Source organism: Mya arenaria, chromosome 8 (genome assembly GCF_026914265.1).
Source record: "Mya arenaria isolate MELC-2E11 chromosome 8, ASM2691426v1".
NCBI lineage: Eukaryota > Metazoa > Mollusca > Bivalvia > Myida > Myidae > Mya > Mya arenaria.
Genome location: NC_069129.1, coordinates 2,273,007 through 2,295,025, shown reverse-complemented (window position 1 = coordinate 2,295,025; position 22,019 = coordinate 2,273,007). Strand labels below are relative to the sequence as shown.

The 22,019-nt window shown below is 32.9% G+C and overlaps 1 pseudogene; it reads right to left on the bottom strand.

The window, feature by feature from the left end:
* Positions 1-3,334: 3,334 nt before the first annotated feature.
* LOC128242953 (uncharacterized) overlaps positions 3,335-22,019 on the bottom strand; it is a 46,288-nt pseudogene continuing 27,603 nt past the window's right edge.

The window sequence follows — 22,019 nt, the reverse complement described above, 5'->3', positions numbered from 1 at the left end:
CAAATATAAGTGTGAATATTTATGCAAAAAGCTGCAGAAACAAGCTCAGTAGCAAAAGCTGCAGAAACAAGCTCAGTAGCAAAACGTTTAAACATAAACCCGGTTTAATGGCACTGAGTAAACGCCAAAGACATAGAACATAAAATCACAAACAAGAAACATAGAAGAACAGCAGATCAATAAATAAATTAAGTAAAAAATATCAAAGTATTTTAAAGTACTCAACCGCATCACCCTACAAGATCACAATGGACTTGTCTAAAAACTCAAGGTACAATTTATCTGTGAGTTATATAAAGGTACTCATTCGTTATTTGTTCAATCTTTGACATCAAGTTTGATTGCGGGGACATATGCCAGTGCTAGCAGTTAATGGCGTTGCCACTTTGGAGCGTTGATTATTTAACCGCTAAAAATCAAAGTTAGAAGGAAACATGTCATCACTTTAACATTTTATCGTTTCCAACCATTTACGCAATATCCTGAATATTTGTTTAATTATGTTGTATTCGTTCGCAATTATCGTTTTATTAAGTTGTTATTAATAAAGACAGATAAAATTAGTAAACCAACTAAAATGAAGAGTAATTATTCATAAGTAGATTTTTTCATGTTTCGAGATAAATTTAATTATGTTACAGGCAGCAGTTTAAGAAATTGGGATAACAATTCGGTTTTAAGCCTTCAAACGCTATGTATAATAAAGATAAAAGAAGTTGTTATTACCATGGAAGTGAATATACGAAATAATATCATTTCCCTGTGGAACTGATCGTAAACTTGTTTTTAATAATATTGATTTTTTATTGAATATGCTAGCACAAAGGATCCCAACAAACAAGAATCATTAAATTTTATATAGATAGATATTACAATGTTTGAACACGGACCTGTTTTCTGTTTAAATATAGAATACCTTTTCAATACGAAATGATTTACACGTAATTTTTAACTGTAAATTTCAAAAAAATGATAAGTAGATTTGTGTTGGATTATTTCCATGAACCATTTGTTTAAGTACCCATCCTGTTTTGCATGTATGATGGTATTGTCTGTAAAATTTGTCAGAACTGTATCATCCATCAGAGCTGTCAATGAATACTTTAAGACCAAGAATGATTTACAGATGTAATGGGATTATAATTTTGAGGAAAACAATTATGAACAGTAATGTTGGCACGTCGTAATTACACTCAATGGTGCAACAAGTTAATGATTGTCCTGGAATTTCTTTGTATCAACCTTCGCAGAGTGCTGTATAATGAGTAACTACTGTAACATAATAAATAATGGACAGTTTGATTGCTTTCTGTGAGTGTAGGAGTTGTAAAACTATTGATTAGAAGGTTATTCCAACGACAAGTAATACTGTTGACACGAAAAATAGTATTTGTACAATTTGTTCAAATTATTTCTAATCCATACACGCCCATATCTTCATATTTTCGCCCTCACTTGCACTTTTCTGAACCTTTGAAATAAATGTAAAAGTCTAAGTTGATAAAATGAATACTATTTCTTATTGAGGTAATCAATATGAGATTCATACTGTCGTCATACGCATATAAGTCTTGAATATCCTTTCATGATAGACATAGAATTTGCACTGGATCCCGATTAATTGGATAAGCCTTGTCATGATAACCTTAATAAGATTTCAGGAGAACAAATGTAATACGTTGAATAAACGACATGTACTTAAACTAATGGTAATTTAGAATGTATATGTATATATACTAAAGTTGGTAATGCTAGTGAATAGGTATGTATGTCATAATCGGTTGTTCTCATAAAAAAACGGAAACACCCATTAGTAATTGATTTGATTTGCGACAGGTTGTCGATCGATGAGATATGTGGAACAACTATATTCTATATTTGAAAAAAGGGTACGATCACCGATCATTTAGTGATAGATTTGACAGTTTTTCAGTGATTGAGGGGCGACGCATTGGTAATTATTCACTGCTGATACGGCGATAGGCTTGAAATTGGATGAGCCCGATCAACGACTAGTTGCGGCTGAGCAATCAAATGACCAGTAGATCAGGTTTCATTTGCTGCACGGCTAAATGTTGCAGTTGCTGACAGGATGGTGTACACACGTGTCTTGTCTTTACGCACCACGATGATGATTGAAAATAATGTATACAATTAGTCATTAATGGGATCTCTAATTACTTTTGACAACATGATGCATCGCCGACAGGTGTTTTTATAGACCGAAATATACTGCAAAATAAATAAACTGAAAGGCAAAGGATCGGCACAACCTTGTAATCTACCTAACTATGGATCAGCATCTATTCGCCTATGAAGCACTCATTGTCAACACCTTGTCTCAGATACATCACGGATAGGTCGCCCAAAAAAGAGTAAATTCGATTGTCTAGGCAAAACCGATCACTGAACAGTGGAAACTAATATTGGAATAATAGAAAACTATAGGAGACTAGTTAACTTCATCTGAGCGACGAAATCGGTCACAGCAGGCCTCATGCGTTCGAATCCTCCAGCGCTTTGCGTGAAACCTTAAAGAGAACGAAATTGCCAGTGTCGAGAGGAGGCAACATTGCGATTGCACTTTTGTTGTGTTCAAACTGAAAGTAATCTCCAATAAATGCGTATAGTTTTACGATTCATGAATTTTAAAAATATTTTATCGTATGGAAGAATTACTCTCTAACGGAGATATATGATATAACACATATATCCAAGTGTCGAGTACACATATATATATTTTTTTAAGTTATTCGTTCAATAAACGACCATTGTTGCCCGACATACTGTTAAAACGATTTAATATTTTGGATTGATCTGTACTTTTCCTAATCTATAACAGTGTTTGAGATATGACAGACATTCTTTACTTTCTAATTATTAGAAAGCCAGAGTAATTCCTGGCACAAAATCCTACGAGTTCAGATCAAATGAGGAGCTTTTTTCTATTCTAGAATAATAGAAATAGAAAAATACTGTCTAGAGCAATTCCAAAACGTCAATTGTAAATAAGTCGATAATTACGAAAATGACACTAGGGCACGAAGATAAGTATATATACGTGTTAATGTAATTCAACTAATGAACTCTGACCATCTAGGAAACAATGGAAAGTCCAATCATATAGATATTGCAATCTCACGATCAACACTCCGACAAATCAATTACGTCGATTAAAACAAAAACTTTATAACCTGAAACTATCAAAATAAAACCATTTGTTTTAGTAGTGGGTCGAAATGAAATAACATGTATTTTTAATTGGATCTTATTCACACGCACTATGCATAGGAAACGACAAATATTTCCACTTCGGTCTGGTTCGGGCATAGGCTTAGTAAATATTATCAAACAGAGATGCAAGTTCCTTTTGAGCAAGGTCTGTTGGGGAAAAAAACAAATCCGTCAGTTATAAATGATCCAACATCTCCTATTTAAAATAAAGACATTCGATCGATCACAATTCCAAAATGAACCTCCGCTTTATCAAAAAGGCATTTATTCGTGTACTGTTTCGGAATATTAATAAAACATCAAGCTCATTGTTTAAAACACATTGTGTATAACCTACTCTACTGAAATAAAAATGAGAACTGGGAATAGGAGGCGTTATTTAGATTGTGATGATTTCTTAAGGTTTGCCTCTCTTAACAGGCTTAACCTTTTATTTTATAAGGCAGACTGTGTGTGATATTTTTGGTTTCTTACAATGACTGCATCGTATCTTTGAAAAGTATTTGCATTAGGTACTCTGAATTGTTTCCCTCCGTCTGCAGATAGATTTGGGATCTCTAATCATAGAAGTACTTGGGGTTTACCTTTTCTTTTTTTATTATTATTTGTTTTATTGATAAGTTTCCTCAAGTTAACGCATATTTTGATAAGATTTACCCTTTGCGTTTTATCTTTATTAAGGATTGTTGGGATAAGAGTGAGGTTTGTGCACATCAACTGGTTTAAACCCCCAGTAAATTTACATTTTACTGACCGTTCTAAGGCAGTACCTAACAATTCTTGATAAACATACCAATTCTTTATATATATATTTTCTTAACATAATTGAAGCATTAATAGCTATTGTTTTATCTCATTGCTATTATCGTTATCATCGAGCAAGTGCACAAAACTCAACAAACAGCTCTGTACATATATACTTTTCAAAACAAACACTAGGGTTTTCATGATGCCCCGAAATGCAATGCACCAGATACATCATTCTACGGTACAAGTAAGATTAATGTCAGAAAATATATGTTTAGACATTTATACATAAAATCCGAAAATTTTATGACCACATTTCATGTTTGCGAAACCATCAAAGTTTAGCTTAAAATCTTCATTTTTTCATCAGTATTGGATATATGGAAAATATCTTAGAAAAATACTTTTTCAAAAACTCATTTTAATTTATTTTCAAATAACAGCTATTTCAAAATCAACATTTACTTATAGACAGCCTGTCGTCGCATGGACACTTGTGAAAGGCTGTCTGTCAGAGGTGGTCACAATCATTCATTGCTTTATAAGTATGTGCATCTTTATTAATGACAATAATTAATTAATTTAGTGGTGAATTGAATAATTCAAACTAACAAACAATTAGCGTCGTGTTTATTATATCGCCGCCCTTTTCTGATCAAAACAAATGATTGAATACGAGTTTTCCATGTTAACCAAGACCTTTAGTACAACGACATAATCAAACACTTACGTATACAACACCCATTGTTCTTGGATCACAACTTCAAGGATATCAAACGGGAAACCTAACGATGTGGTACTTTCATAAAAGATGCGTTTGCCATGAATATTCATTTTCATACGAACTATTGCGCAAACTTACAAATGGAACTGATTACACAATTCGATTCAACACATTTAACACTAATGTAATCTCTTTTAATCAAATTGACATCCATTTGGTAGTAAAAGACAGCATTAAAACTGATTCCTACCTGTGTTGAAATTGAATGATCTTGATGCTTCCCCCTCAGTGACAACAAAAAGGTCACATTCAGATATGTAGGCGGCGGTTTCCGTTTTCTGGGAAATGCTGATCTCATACAGACGATGACTAAACTTTATATTGTTTAGGCAGAACGAATCACTTATGATGGATTCTTCTAATCGTTTTAAATTTTGAAACATTTGAGAAATATATTGCTCATCATCTGAAATATTCATTTAGTCGTAAACCTACTTTTACTGGTCTTTATGTTCATGACTTAATCAATGTTTAAATGAATTGTTTATCTAACAGCCATAAAAGCCCTACAGATAAATATGTTTAAATTGAATAATACTTCCAGGCCATTTCAGGCATGAACAACACACAGATTATTTACATAAACATACTTAGAACAGCTTACTTAAATACAGATAACTTATAAAAGTATAATCAACTTAAACTAGTACGTTCATTTCGAATTGGAATTACAAATAATTTACAGAGATAAAATATTTGACTCACTGATTTATCCAACACTGTTTTCAATGCTTTGACAACCTTAGAATCAGTTTTCCACTCAGCAAAGTTGATGACACATAGGCAGAAATGTCAAATCCAATTTTGTGAACCCGGATTTCAGGTTTTTTGTACAAGGGTTTGGCTTGTCGTTTCGTTCATTCAGTGGAATGGTAGACACATACTTCACTCAGACCAAGAATCTCACCCGCCTAGCCTGTAGGTCCATCACAGCATATCACCAACTTTCTTCCTTGTATGTCATCGATGGCATTGCGACCTTCGGGGCTAAACTGGAACAAATAATGAATTGTTCATATTTAGAACACTCATGCAAACAATATAGAACGCTTATTTATCATTATAAATAATTTATATCTGAAATGTGACATATATGTGCGTAAACGTGCAATTCGTGTTGTAAAACTAATACAACCGTTTGTGATAGGTTTGCAATGAGCTTTCTGGTGTGGGATATTGGCGAATGTATAAACACATGTTTAAAACGTCACAGTGAGAGAAACAGCTCGATGGACGCTGCAACAATTGCATTGTTGACGTTGCCTTCGTACCAACATCTTTTTACTCCATCATTCGATTTCCGTTTATTAATTAATTAAAAGACAAATATCCTGTTTTACTAGCTCAACATCAGCCCAAAACGAGCATGTTTTTCATGTCATGAAATATGGTTCGACCAAAGAAAACTCTTTTTGTAAGACATTCGAACAACATTGAAAAAAAATAGAGATTAAAACTGTTTCTCATTTAATGTAACAAAAAGTCATTATTACAATGTCTAGCTTTTTGTAGAACCAAAAAGGCTTTTATTACATTTTACAATTCATAAGGTTTTTGAACCACTCGCGTTTTTAAGATAAATTTTAGATGGATAATAATATAATTAAATTTCAAAAACAGGTTTGTATTCATGCAAACTTAACGTCGATAATTTTTGTATGGCCTTATTCTCAGAAATGTTTATCAAAAAGCAAACCCAAGGTAAAACTCACATACTGTTCACGTTTACAATCGAACAAAAGATCATCAATAAAAAGATTGTTGAAGTCATGGGTGCTAAGTAAATATGTTTGACCAATATTTGTTCAACATGAAATATATTAATCACAACTGTTCAGACATTAAAGAAAAAAGAAAAAAAAAACAGATGGCAATTGTCTGTTCAGTTTAAGTAAAAAGGAATATGTACATTAACATGTATTAATGAACCTTTTTGTTTGTGTTTTGTTTAAATGTTATTAGATTTGTTTGAAATTTGTTTGAGCTAACCTAGTTTCATATATACTTTTAGACGCAACGGATTTTGTAAAAAAAAATAAAAAACGCATGTGGACGAAACCAGACGTATTTTTTAAATAAATAATGAATAATCATCCGAATAAAATGTTGAACAACTATCCCAGTCCAGTGTCCAGTGTTGTCATACGGAAATGCAAATGAAGTGCTCGTCTAAAACATATTTGCGTTAAAACAATGATGCTTTTTATTATGAAATTAAATGACCATACAGATTAAAACCTTTGACTTACTAAGGCAGAATGTGTTGGATATTTAATGTTAACAGTAAGTTGGGACCCTTAATCACAAAAGAACCTGATGTTGTGTTCTATTCTAAAGTTTCCTTCAGTTAATGCATACATTGATCAGATTATTTCTACGTTTTAACTTCATTCGAGCGTGTTTAGAGTTTCGTGCACGTAAACTAGTTCAAAATCCAAGTATAATCAAATTTTGATGAATGTTTCTTTGTCGTACCAAACACCCATTTGTATATATTTTATATGTTATATGTTGTTTTGGATGTGCGTGTGTATGGATGTTGTTTTTCTGTGTTTCTGCCTTCGGCCCTGTGCCACGGAATAGGGTTTATGATTAGGCATTTAACTACTGGGCTTTCTTGTAAGTTTCATAAAACATATTGAAGAAACAAGAGAGAGGTTGTTTTATTTGCCTTGAGGTTTGATTTATATGCTTGTCATTCGAACATATCTCTTTTCGAAGTTCATTGTGTAATTAAAAAAGTTGGGAAATCGATGCAAAATGTCCGTTTAAGCCTGACAATACGAATTATAAACGTGATGGAGATGGTCGTAATCTTGAACGCATTAATATCGTTCAGTTTTTCGCGTTCTTTTTCCGAAAGATGAATTTGCTGTAGTATTTATATTTCTTGTATGCCATTATGTTTATGTTTAAATTGACTTGTGGAATGTACTGTAACGAGCGTAATGTTTAAATACATTATAATTTATAATTGTTTTAAAGATTTTAGCAAAATTGAATATATCAATAATACGTGACGTTTGACGAAATTGTATTATTCTAGTTTGTTGATGTTAACTTACTTTGACGACATCATAAATGCACTCAAAGTAAGCGTGATTCCTTAAATTGGTGCATTACATGTATAAATCGACCTGAAGTAATTGATTAATTATACATTCAGACGATTCAAAATTATATCTTGTCTAATATTGTCAGATTTGAATCGAAAAAGTAAGAGCACATTCCCAACGGGATCCATATTTTAGTAGCCCACGCAAGCAGTTATTAAATGGAAGGATTGCTATTATTTAAAAAATGTTTACAACAACGAAAATCCTATGATGAAGTATTGGTTGTGTTTGCATTAACATATGCCGTTAACCATTCCGATCTAAACATATACAATATTTATGCGAAAAGCAAGTTAAAATAAACACATAAACCTGAATTCAAGGAACATAATGCGATTCATCGTCAAATGTGTCAATGACTATTTCAAGATTAGTAGATGTAGGTGTGTATAAATATTATTGTAAGGTCCTTCTGTGGTATAAAGATTTACCATTGATAAGATTTACCATTTACTTAGTTTTATTCGCGATTGTTGAGATAAGTGTTAAGATGTGCTCACAAACTAGAAGAAACCCCCAGTACATTTACATTTGACTGATCAGTCCAATGCGGTACCTATCAATCCTTGATGAACACAATTAGTTCCATATACTTTGTATGTAGTGTCTTGCTAGTGGTGTGTTTTGTTGTTGTTCCGTGTTTCTGGTTTGTTAAGGTTATTTGTGTGTTCCGTGTCATTGGCGTTGACACTATTCTTTAAAACGCACTTTATGTTTAAACATTCAACTTCTGGACTACAAGATAGAAAATAATCCAAATAATCAAAGCATGTCTGGTATGATTACATTTGATGTCTTTTGTCGACTGATTATACGTTTATAGGTTTTAAACCATTCGTTTACAATACGTGCTTACATAAAAGCTGCTTTAATGATTAACTATCACATTCAGGTTATCAGAGAACTCGCTTGTTTGTTTAGCTACTCTATGTACTCGGATAAGTTCGGAAATAGATAAAAGGAAAACGCATGTATTCGATGTCAACGTTTTGTTTTGTTTCAAATTACAGATTAAATGACTTTGTAAAATATTAAGACCAATACAGACATTCACATAATAATATTACATAAAGCCTAGCCAATCAATGATAAATGATATACGTCTGAACACACTGTGTTTGTTTCTGGTCGTAAAACACAGATTACGGTACAGGCTATAAAAGCCATATCAGTGTCCTCTTGTTCAGAAATACTTGCAGATAGACGCAAAAATAAATCAATCAGTAATAACGAAAACGAAGCACGAGTTTATTATGCCAGCTTTACCATTAGTAATATTGCAAATACCGATTTCTATCAATACAGTAACAGTGCAGTAATTTTCTTGTTCGGTAATAACATTGGTCTTATACATAAAAAGGCATAGCAACCTAAACATCGAAGCTACTATATGCAATAAATGTATATTTAAATGAATTTATCAGGATGTTACGGTGATTTATTTCACATTATTAGTTATCAGCGTTTCCGTTCAAACAATATTCTTCCCGAAGGATAGTTCGGAATTTGGTCCAGGATAACCAGGAAACAAATCTGCTATAAATCCAAAGCTGCGTGATGCTCAGGCAACTTTTGCGTCTTCTTAAATACTCATCTTCCGCACTAAAGAATAAAGGCTTTTTGTAATATCTTGCAACTACTCTGTCCACCAAACGATAAGGGATGGAGTATTAATCACATTCGACTTCTTCGATTTCGAAATTTATTAACCCTGACTCCTTTGTATCACTTTAGAAAACGGGTTTCATAAGATCCGTATAAATTGACCACTCATGTAATGATCTGCGGTTTGACACGTAAAAGCGTCTCGACCATTAGATCAGAACTATATTATTCGTTAAGAGTGCTATTTCACAACTAGATTGAACAAAACATGAAAGTTATAACTACATGTATATTATAATGTTGAATACATTTTGAATAACATTTCCCATGTTTCAATTAAAATAAACTTTTTTTTCAAATTTGCTCTTCAATGTTGCCGTTCCGTAAATGATAAGTAGTCGTAATGGGATCATTACTCGAGAGGAGACAATTATATTCGCACATCATAATTATTTGCAACCCAGCTAATGGTGGACAATTAATATAACAGTCCTACAATTTCTAAATTGATTGGCGTCTCTTCCGATATGCAAGAGAAATGATTTACTGTTCCATTGCAACAAGTGGGATATGATTTCTGGATAGGAACTATGATAATGGCGACTGGTATATATTGTGTACTTATTCCTCCATTCCGTATAAAACTATTTTGTGAAGTTGTACTTGTTGGGTAAGGGTAACCTATGAGTAGGGTTAGTTATGGTGTGGGGAAGTTGAAGGAATGAAAAAGTACGAAATGTAAAGTTAAATGCAGAAAATAATTGTTAAATCGTCTTTGACAACTATTGTACTAAACAAAATTTGAATTTGTCTTTGTCCATTTATGTTCATCTTTGAATAAGAAATATCGTAAATGGTATTTGAAAACTCCGAGACACAAGAAAACATCATTTCTGCATTTCTGACATATTCCACAAAGTCTTACTTATAAATATACATCGCTACCTAAAGAAACAATTTCTTTCCTATAACACATTTATAAGAGATAAGTCCATCTATTCAATGTTCATGTTGAAAGCCACTTACATGTGAATACAACTAGACAAAGCTTAACTAAATATTGAGGAATGGTCAACACACTCGAATATATATTTTTACTGACATACTGCTTGGTACATTTGTAATGTTCAACGCTTAAAAACTATTTTTTTTCTCAAATATCCTGTTTATTTTATTCACAGTGCCACTGCGGTTACCCGAACAATTATCATTGATGATATGTTGATTGATGATTTATGTTTGCTGTCTTTGTGTTTTCTTTGTCGAATGTTTGGACTTGATCCATAACAGAATCTTTGTAATCAGGGAACGATTTTATTCATTTCTGCGTTCATGAATTGGCCTGATGACACCAATAAACATGTAACTGTATACCGGGCTGAGCAATGCATCGAAAATATAAAAATAAATTAGCAGCATATAGAAGATGTTTAACGCGTACGTGTTTCATCAATCTTTGTTCAATGTTTCCCGGGAGCAATTTATTCTCCATTGAAAGCTGGCGACAGAAACACGCGTCAACCAAGTATTGGCAGTTATTGAACGAATTTCAAGTTGATACATGGGACTACAGACAATTTTCATAGTTGTCGATAACATCTGACAATGGCATTTTTGTTCGGATTAAAGAATGAAAGTGCTCTTTCGCTTGTTTTGTGTTCGTCATTTATAAGCGTTTTAAGTTGTTCGGAGTTGACAAACTGATCAACGTGTGGCTAGACTTGTTTTCACTGTCGATTATCCATTACCAAAATAATGCAATAATTGCTTTATTGACGTCGTTTTCGAGAAAGACGGATTGGTCGCTTCTTCTTGAAAAGGATTCATTTACGCTGTTACCTTCAATGACCTTGCGAAAAACCGCTTTATTTATGTTTAATTTGAGAGCATTCAAGTTGTATCAAGCATGACATTGAGCCGCGACTGTTGCAGTGTTACTTTAATTTAAAGACAAACATTCTATTACTTTAGGATATGGTCTGCATAAGGGTTATTGTTCTTTATTATTTTTAGAGTAACATGTTATAATGGTCAAACGCGTACAATATCATATCATAAGATTGTTTAAACCAGTTCGTAGTAGCAAATTTGAACACATATCTGGAATTATGTCTATAAGCTATTAACCTATTCATATTAGCGTTCTTTGCCGTCCCTCGGATAATAAGCCAGAAAATTAGAGCAGAAATCTCAAAAATGCGCCTTCCAGTCTGTTTAGTAGTTTTGTATAAAATCAAATGATAAACAGGAAAAATTGTTTTTTGCAACTGCTGTAATTAGCCAGACAATAAATCTTCAATCTCAATTTCCAACAGGTTATGAAAATACTGTTGTATACATTCTGGAAGGGAAACTGAGAGAGTGATACGTCAAGAAAAAATAAAACAATCAAAAACAAGTAATGAATAACATGCCAGTGCTCATTGCATTTACGTTTGTGTAAACAAAAGCCTTTTCTTCAATCGTCTTAAATGCAATGACTGTTGACACATTTGTCCATAACCCAATCTCGTTGATAAAGGTTACTCTCATATCGTTAGTTCACTCAAAACATTTTTTCCTGCTGGAAATATTGTTCTGACATTTTTATGCACAAACTCGCCGTAAAATATAAAGATGGCGCTAATTCCATAAACTCATCAAATTTGATTGTGTTCAATTCAGCTTAAATGTTATATAATTAAACATCAGTCAAATTTACTAACATACATATTTACTCATTTATAACATATTACTGCATAACAAAAATAAAATAACAAGATGAATATGTGCTGAATATATGGATTGCAAGAGAAAAAATATTACCCTGGAAACATCGACACGTAAATATTCCAAGGAAAACAAAAATAACGTATGTTGTTTACCCAACGCTACAAATCTTTCTACTGCACTTGTTGTATTGCCTCTTAAATTGCTGACGTTTCATACAATTTGCAGTAGTTCATTATCTTGGACCGGTTGGAATAATTATCTGTTGTATCCAATAATGCAGGTCTGTCAGATGCAAAGCTTATTTATCACCAGGCTTATTATCTAAAACTGCAGTAAAGTTTATGTAATGAGTACAAAATTTTAAACGGTTTTCTTCTTTCCATCAATGCGGCCGTGTTAACGTCTTCCTGAAATAAGTTTTAGACTCGATGTTAATTAAAGATCACAAAAAGAATGTCTCTGTTTGATTCAAGTTTTTATTTAATCATTAAATGACACTTAACCGTTCGCATAACAAAAGGTTTTAACACAAGTCTGGGTTTTCTGAACGACTGATTATTTTTACAGTTTTTGTCTATGCAAAAACTCGTAAGTAGGAAATTGCAGATGAGCTGCCATACCAAATGATATAAACAAAATGCATTAAGCGCAGTATCTTCTTTCACTTCCTACAAATACGGCTTACGAGAACATTTTTATAGAAATCCACAATTCAAATATGGGTGGGGAAAGCCAAAAATTTAGTAGTTTTACACACATAAGAATTGAGATAAAATGTTTTTTAAGAATTTACGATGCAATATCATTTCAGAAATGTATAATACTTCTTGGTGGTACTTACTTATAAGTTCACTTCCTGGTTTCTAAATGCACGCATCATTCTGGAAATGGAATCAATCACCGCAAAGTCACAGTGCTTTGTTGGAACCATTTCTAATTATTTTGCACTTTTCGGTTAAAATAAAACGAGTTTCGGCAAATGCTCTTAAATCTTCTTTCGTATTTTTTGTTTCTTTTTCGAGTTTTTGAGATCGGTAATTCCGTAAAGCATTTATCGCTTTTTTATTCCGATAACTGCTATCCCTTCAATGCAATCTAAAAACTCCATTTATATTGGAGATTTTTGCTTTGCCAAGGAATTGGAAATTTATTGTAACATCTAAAATGACAGATAATATAATGAAAAGGAACATTCCAGTCTTTATAACTACGTTGTTACAAAAAGCTTTTAAATAGCAAATTACCAGACAAATCGAATTTATTACGGGCGAAGAATATTCGAATGAAACATAACAGGTGGTTATGTATTGAACGCATTGCATTCCCTTTACATACTGCAACATAAATTTGCTTTTATTATTCGAAAGGTAGCATTAAATGTCAAAGGGCATTTTAAGTGTTTGAAATCTAGGCGTTCAAATGGAAACTAATTATTCAACGTCTTGCCACAATGATGTGCAAACAAACTTATACCAACAGTGTATTTCATGATGAAAAATCTCGAAAGGCGAAGACAGCCTTAATTTTAATAACTCCGTTCGATTGAAGAAGCGTGTTAAATTTTCCGAAAGTATCAAAACAAAAATGAACTCATTGATCCGGTCAACATAATTGCACTATGTACAGTCACAAGGAAATATACTTCTGTCCAGGGGTCCATTCACTTCAAATGACAGTTGTGTATCCGTGGACCGCATCTATATATTGAGATTGTTTTTGTTTTTATTTATTTATTTTTATGTATACATTTATCTATTTATTTTTATATTTTTTTAGGGGGGGGGGGGGGAATTTGTTTCGTACCAATCAAGGTTCGCCAAGATCGAAGTTGTTTAACTTTAGGCTATAAATTGAGCGTGAGTTGGGCCTTTTTTGCTTTTTTCTATCAATTTATATATCAGAATGACAGCCTTGGTATATTGTTGATTGATATCTTGTGTTAAAGATGATGTTAATCAATCAATACAATCTGGTTTGTTGCGGATGTATTAGAGGAAATATAACTTGGGTAACGGCAACGTGATACCTCTATCCTTTTTTACGCAGATGTTTGTTCTTATAGTTCGTTTTCTTTAAGCGAAAGAGGAGGAACTGTCTACCTAATTCAATAAACATCTTTATCGTTTGTATTAAAACTGAAGGGTACCAATTTGTTTCTTTTGAAATAAAGATGATATGGTACGAAAAGCAAGACAAGTCAGCATAAAAACGTGATCCCACCTGTGTTCAAATTGTGCGATCTTGATGCTTCCCCCTCAGTGACAACAATGAGGTCACAGTCAGACATGAAGGCATCGCTTTCCGTTTTCTGCGAAAGTCTGAATTCAAACAGACTGCTGTTCGAAGGAAACCCTCTTCAGTTACGCGTCTCAAAACACATTTGTAATGAATACTGTATTTCCAATCAGCCGATACGATTGTATTCTGATTGTCGGTGTTAGACGAAAGCGGTTGTTTAGAAGGGTGGTACACCAGACGAACACACATCAGCTTCTTGTGATTAAAAGATAAACTATAGAAAAAAACATAAGTCATTCAGTATATGAAAAACATACTTATTGTATGTAAGAAAAACGAAACAAGCAAAAAATATTTTGATTTAGAATTATTTATTATACTAGTTGATATTTTGTATTTTAATGTTGTATTGTTGTGGTAAATAGCGTACGTATAACACTCACATCGATACATCGGTAAATGCTCGTCAGAACATAATTTCGTGCTCTTGTCTATAAACTGTTAATGGAAACAACAGTTGATCCATATTAAGTGTTATACTGTATTTGACTTTAGTTAATACTCTCCATTAAGCTTAAACTCTAAGCACTTACTGCGAATTAATCAACTTAAGTGTGTTTTATCAAGTTCCGACAGCGTTAACTATCGATATCAGGGCGATGTAATTAATGTTTCTTGGAATCAAATGTCTGGCCATAGAAAAAATACTTTAGGCGTATATGAACATAAGCCCAACGTACTAAACATGAAAATGATATTTACTCCTACAAACTAGTTGTATTATCAATACAGTGCTTAATCAATGTTATTTTTGCATCCTATCAAATATACTTCATAAAAATGACAATAACGCATTACACGAACATCGTATTAGACAATGGATAACTTTCACTTACAAAAGAAGTCGGATGTTTTTTCTGTGCTTGATTCGAGATGAGATTTAAACTGCATTATTACAAAGGAATTGGCTTGTGCATTAAGTAAGCAATTTATGGCCGATTATTTTCGACAACGAATATACAATTGAATTATGATTTTAACTAGATGGATTATTTACATTATTAAAATACAACGAACATAAAACCTGAGTTACCTTTGTTCCGAATGTGATATGTTTAGTGCTATACAATAATAAAACATATGTAATGTATTCAAGGTAGATGCCTACACTAATATAGAAACAATCATCTTGCCACTTGCCGTCCAGTTTTACATATTATCTCCATAACTTCTCAGAAACGCCACCAAAGAAGGCAGTATCTTTATTTGATATGACCAATTGTTCACGCGTGAGCGGTGCTCTTGCACAAAGTAAACCAAAACACGGACCCGGTACTTGTACTTCAATTTGCGCTGACGTCATTCCGTTAGTTGCACCACCAGTCACATTGGCCATTACCTCGCAGGTTTTTACAGAATAAATGCTTGGTCCCAATGAATACTGCTACTGCTGATACTGTTGTAAGTATATCTATGGAAGCATAGCTATAAGTTGCTTGCATGTGATTGGTCAAATCATCAGAATAACAAGGCATTGATGCTGCACATGAACATGTATTAACGCCAACGCTTAACATGCTGAACGCATGGTTTCCATTTTATTACATTAAAATCCTATATCGTATATTTGTTCTGGCTAACGCGTATTAGTATATGTAGTTCATTTACATATAATGTGATACAATCCACACATACACTGATTTTCATAAGTCAAAATCACTCAATGTCATTTGTTTGATCGAGTTGTTATTAAAATAAATTCGTAACAATTTCGTCTCGACAATATAAGATATTACTAGTAAGCTAACAACTTTTTCCAAATTCACATGTTCTCGCCAACGGTTTGTCCAATGTCATACTGGAAGTTTACAATCAACAGTAAGTGCTTGCCTTTCTAAAGATCGATGTACTCGAAACAGCTGAAACAGTTACAATAGTGAACATGGTAATCAGTTCGTATCTAAATACGTCCCCACACATGTTGGTATTTGTCGTTTGTTGATGTTCTTTTACTAAAGCTATATGTTTACGAAACATGTGAAAAGGGCATGACAGCGCTTATAGGACTAGTCGTAATTAGAAGCGTTTGTGCAAGTAACAATAACAATCGAATCCTGGTGAATCAAAAAGCCCTAACCTGAGACGGCTTCAAACTGAATGGCCACTGTCTTTTCTTAAATACGAAATTAAAATAAATATAATATCAATGGTATATACATAACTTGGTTTCGAAAAATGATATTATGAAATAACTGTAGTGCATCGAACTCCGCTTATGGAATGATTGCAAAGGTACTACAACTCTTGAAACGTATATTAGTTATAATATTTTATTTCTAACTGAGGTTTGTTTGGCAAGAACTAAAGACGACGAGGCGTTGAAATTATATAATTATTTCTTTACAAATGAGTTCTAATAAAATTAGCACTACGTCAATTACAAATTAGTTCAAAGCGTTTAATTACATCGGCCGGTTTTTAAGCAAATGTTAATTAATTTCAACAACAACAAACTAAGGTGATCATTGTTCCTCAAAAGGACACGTGACGTTAATAAAGTCAAAATGAACTGTTGTTTAAGACAAACGCTCATGATTTGTTACTTTCTCTCTGAACAGCGTAACAAAAAGATGTTTTTCTAATGTTAATTCCCATAAAAATGAGGGTTTATAATTAAAAATTTAAGGTTTTCTTCGAAAGAGAAATTAAACTTGTTCCCTACAGAATACAAATTTAATAATCTCATGCATGCAGTAATTAAATAGGGGGGTTACTACGAAATAAAGAAATGTTAAAACAAGCCAATATCCTATGATGAAGTATTTATTTGGTTAGCATTTGCCGTTTTCTAAGCACTAAGCACATACACTTTATTATGTTGTTTGGTTGCCGATTGTCACATATTGTAAATTAAAATTTAAAATTGTATACGATCGTTTGGAATATTAGTTGAGTCAAGTCAGCATTTTTTTCTGACACCGTCATTGAAACACTTGACTTACAGATCAGTAATGGACTACGGTTTAAACCGATGTTAAAGGTTGTTTAAAGTGTAATACGAACTAAGTTTTAGACACAGTAAAAGGCCTGTTTATTTCGTGCATTGATTGCTACACTCGGCAGTTTATTATTGTCTCATTAACGAGTCATGTACAAAATCTTTACAAACCAAGGCACGCCGTGTGTATTTTGAAAACCTATAGAGCTTTCTTCGTTTATCCTTCTATTATAAAGTATTTTGTATTAGGTTCTCATCCATATATATGCAAAAAGCAACAGAAACATGCTCAGTAACAAAAAGTTTAAACATAAACCCGGTTTAGTGGCAATGGGCAACGCCAAAGACATAGAACACAAATTCACAAACAAGAAACAAGAAACATTTATTTTATTGACCGTTCAACGGCGGTACCTATCAATCCTTGATAAACACACCTAGTTTTAGAATAGTATATATGCACTGTGTTGTTTGCGGAGTTTTGTGCTGTTGCTCCGTGTTTCTTGCTAGTGATTGTTTCGTTTGTGTATGCGATGTCTTTGGCGTTTACCCTGTGCCATTTAACGGGGTTAATGTTAAAACTTTTGACAAATGAGCTTTGTTTCTGTAGTTTTTCATATAAATATAGAAGATGCTTTGCAATCATTATCCATTGTATTCGTTTATTGGGCGTATTCGAATCGAAATCATATCCAACAGGTATTACGGTATAAGTCAATTAATTATATCACACATCTGTAGACACGACGAGTACTTTCCACCCAATACATGTTGGCAGACAATGACGCAGCGGTATATGCCTGTCATGGACTTTTCAGCATAAGACATCTTATATTGATTTATCGAATATGGATCAGCAATCATGCAAACTTCTCGGGTAATCAGAAACAGACTTTAGTTTATTGATCACCATGGAAACAATTCGATTATTGATGTAGCCTTGGTCATATTGGCCCTATGTAAATAACAAATTGTTGAACCAATAGTATTCCTTTTAATATGTGGAAACTTATATGTAGAAAGCGCAATATGACAATTTAAAGGTTCTACAATAAGCATATTAACGTGTATATAGTATATTATTTATTTAACTCGATCGCGATAAAAGCTGATAGCTCTGGAGTCATGTTGACATGTAATCATGGCGTGTTGAAATACTCACAACTGTTCCCCCTTACCAGCTAATTCTGCATTTTTAACAAAACACTCTCCAAAGTTACGTAATATTAGAGGTGCATATATCATTGACAATTGATATTAGACATTTTCAATCTCTCGTTATCTCTCTGTGAAATACCATACTCTTTTAAAAACAGAGAAAATGTAAATACACAATGCAAAATGAATCATTATTATAGTTGCTCTTAACCTTTGTGCTTAAGGCTTATTATTTCACTTTCAAGTAATTGATAAAAGTAATTGTCCAACTAGTACCACTAGGGAAATTATATAATCATGGTGTATTCATGGTTATACGTATGATTTATACATTTCATCTTCATAGGTTCGTGTGAAGGCTAATTATAGAATCCATATTAAGTTAGACTAAGCGTTCTGACGCCTTTGACCGTACATTGAAAACACCGCATCAGCTATGTTGTATTTTGTGTGGTTTTACTTCTAACTTGTTAATCATTTAGATGTTATGTAGCATTTGTCCGGTTCGACAGATCTTTGAAGGTAAACCTATGAAGAAAACCACACAAAGGCGGAACAGCTTTTAAGCAATACCCATATATTAAGTGTTGATTTAAACAACAATGACATATACAAACTTGCCAGCAAAAAAACCCATCTCATTGCAAATTCATAAAATACCATCTTATAACATGTATACTTTGTTCTTACATATAAATTAACTTTATTTTATTGACGTGCCATTCAAAAACGTTATTGAAGACACGGGTGTTTTACACGATACACGGGTTTATTAGTTCAATGGTTATATAAGCAAAGAAACTCGTGCAATTCAAAGTAACATATAGACATGCAATTCTATTTTATACACCCACATCTCGTTGGTATACTAATTGATAATAAGGAATGAGGTCTGGAATAAAAAATAATGGTACCGAACAAACGATTCTTTGTAAAAGTTAAAGGCTGCTTATCATATTTTGTTGAACATATGTAAGCTACTAAGTTCTCAGGCAGCACAACATTAACATGACTTATACATGGCTTATGTTAACACAAACTTTAAGAGAGAGTCCGACCCCTTGATCAAAGAAGTAACTATTTCACATTTTCAATCTAGTAGTTTAAAGTATTTCGAGGTCAGTATTTTCAAACTATTGTATGATTTAAGTTTCTAGACTTATAATGAAAACTACCGGGACAGACAAAATAAACAATTATACACTCCTTATACACATAGAAAGAAGACCATTCATTCTGCTAAATTATATTCCTTTTATCAGATAAATTTCTGGATTAAATGACTTAAAAGACACTGAACTTTATAACAAAATGCATTTTAATGTTGCCCTTTTATCTTTGATGACGGCGTTCCGACCAAAAAGAAGTCATAGTATGCTATTTCTCATCCAAAATGAACATTAATTTAACTATGACAAATAAGTGTATCTACATTAAAAATATTTTATGAATTTATTGTTGTATTTTCTGGCAATGCAATTTCGATGCATAAATTTGTTGTGCTCTACCTCGACCATTGATTTGTGCTGGCAATGCAAATTTGCTTTTCAATTGTATCTGTCCGGGAATTATTCACAGACGTAATAAGAATACAACTGAGATGGACAGAAATATAGAGAGAACACTTTTCACATGTCATAATAACAACATTTATATTACTGACATTTATTGTCTACGGATTGCTGTCCAGTGTCAACTGAGAATTGAAAATAAATCGTTCCTCGAACATCATTGATTGAACAACTCAAGAAATTGAGTATTTGAATAAATTGAAAATGCTCTGCTGTATCAGAAAATAATAGCTTTAATTCCTTAAACAAAAAGAAAATCAAATAATATACAGAACTTTTTTCATGTGCTTTTGTTTATTGATAACATTTATATAGTTGTTATCAATATAATACTATGTTTATGCCGTACAAAACTACAACTTCATAGCTAATTATACTTCAGTAAATGGACATTTATATAAGTATTTGCAACCGTATAGATTAAATGAATAGGATTCCCATATCGGAGTCATCAATATTAGGTTTCCAATGCTGACATGTATATGACAACCACAAAACAGTGCCGACATCGCACGTCGATCTGATTTAGGAGAAAATTGCTTGGTGCCGCTTCCGCTTTATGACAGAAATAATTGACTACTTGATTGATACTGGAAATAAGTTGAGGTGAAAAACAATGATAAGCTGGATAATCGACTGCATCTTGTAGTGAAAGTAATTCATAGTTAATACAATAACACGTTCGAGGACGATTGAAACTAAATCAGACTCTCGAGATAGCCTTTGTAATAAAGGTGTTTATCAGAGTCGTAATATCAATATACATCATATTTTAAATAACATAACATTGAATTGTCCACATATCAAATTATTTTCTTTCATAAAAATAATATTTTTACCTTTTACATGAACTATCAGTAAATCACCGTCAAATGTCTCTAATGAAAAACGGCTCTGTTGAATAAACTACTATCAATTGAGCTTAATCTAAGGAGCAGAACATAAGTGTTTTCTTTAGCCTATATAATCACTTGACCAAAGCAAGCGGGCTGGCTATGGAGAGTATAAGGATAGGTGCTACATTGAATATGTTAACTAATTTCTACTGAACTGTACTACTTATGGAACTACAATTACATTTTATTTCTAAGGTTATGTAAATGGTATTCAATGATAAACTCGAAGTACAGTTATTAGGATTTGCACAACCAGCTTGTTTACACACATTTACAGTGCTAAGGCGGTTACCCCAACATTTACCAAGAACGATATTTGATACTGTTTCAAAGCTGGTTGTCTTGTAGCGTTTTCCGTCCTGTATTGAGTTTGTTTTCACCTTAATCACTGTGCCTGTAAACAGGATCTTGGTTAAATATTTGGCAGTAGGTATATTCTCCACTGTGTAAATTGTTTTACTGAAATAACCTGTCATACATTTCATTGAGCTATTGGTTAAAGGACACCCGTGATTATGCAACTGTTGAATTGTAAGAGCTGTATGACAATAAGGTCTAGAACGTTAGGTTGGGATATCGAGGATGTGCATTTTAAACGGCATTCATCATTCTTTAACGTTTTCCGAAAGCAGGTAGTTCTCAACTGAACGCTTGCAACGAAAACAGGCCACTTCCAGGTAGTTTCAGGTATTGACAAATAAAACATTTGCACATTTTCAGATTGTTTACAATAACGTAAGTCAGCTTCCTCTGCCGACATTTCCCTTGATTCGTAATTTAATAACGTCTTAGTCGGCCAAAAAGATTAGGAATAGATTAGCGTGAAAATCAGATTGGCGGTTTGGCTAATCTTGTTTTCCCTGCCAATTACTAATTTCCAAAGTAATTATTTACTGACTATATTGACATCGTTTTAAAGAATTGTTGCCCCTGTCCATTTGTATACAGTCCTCATATATG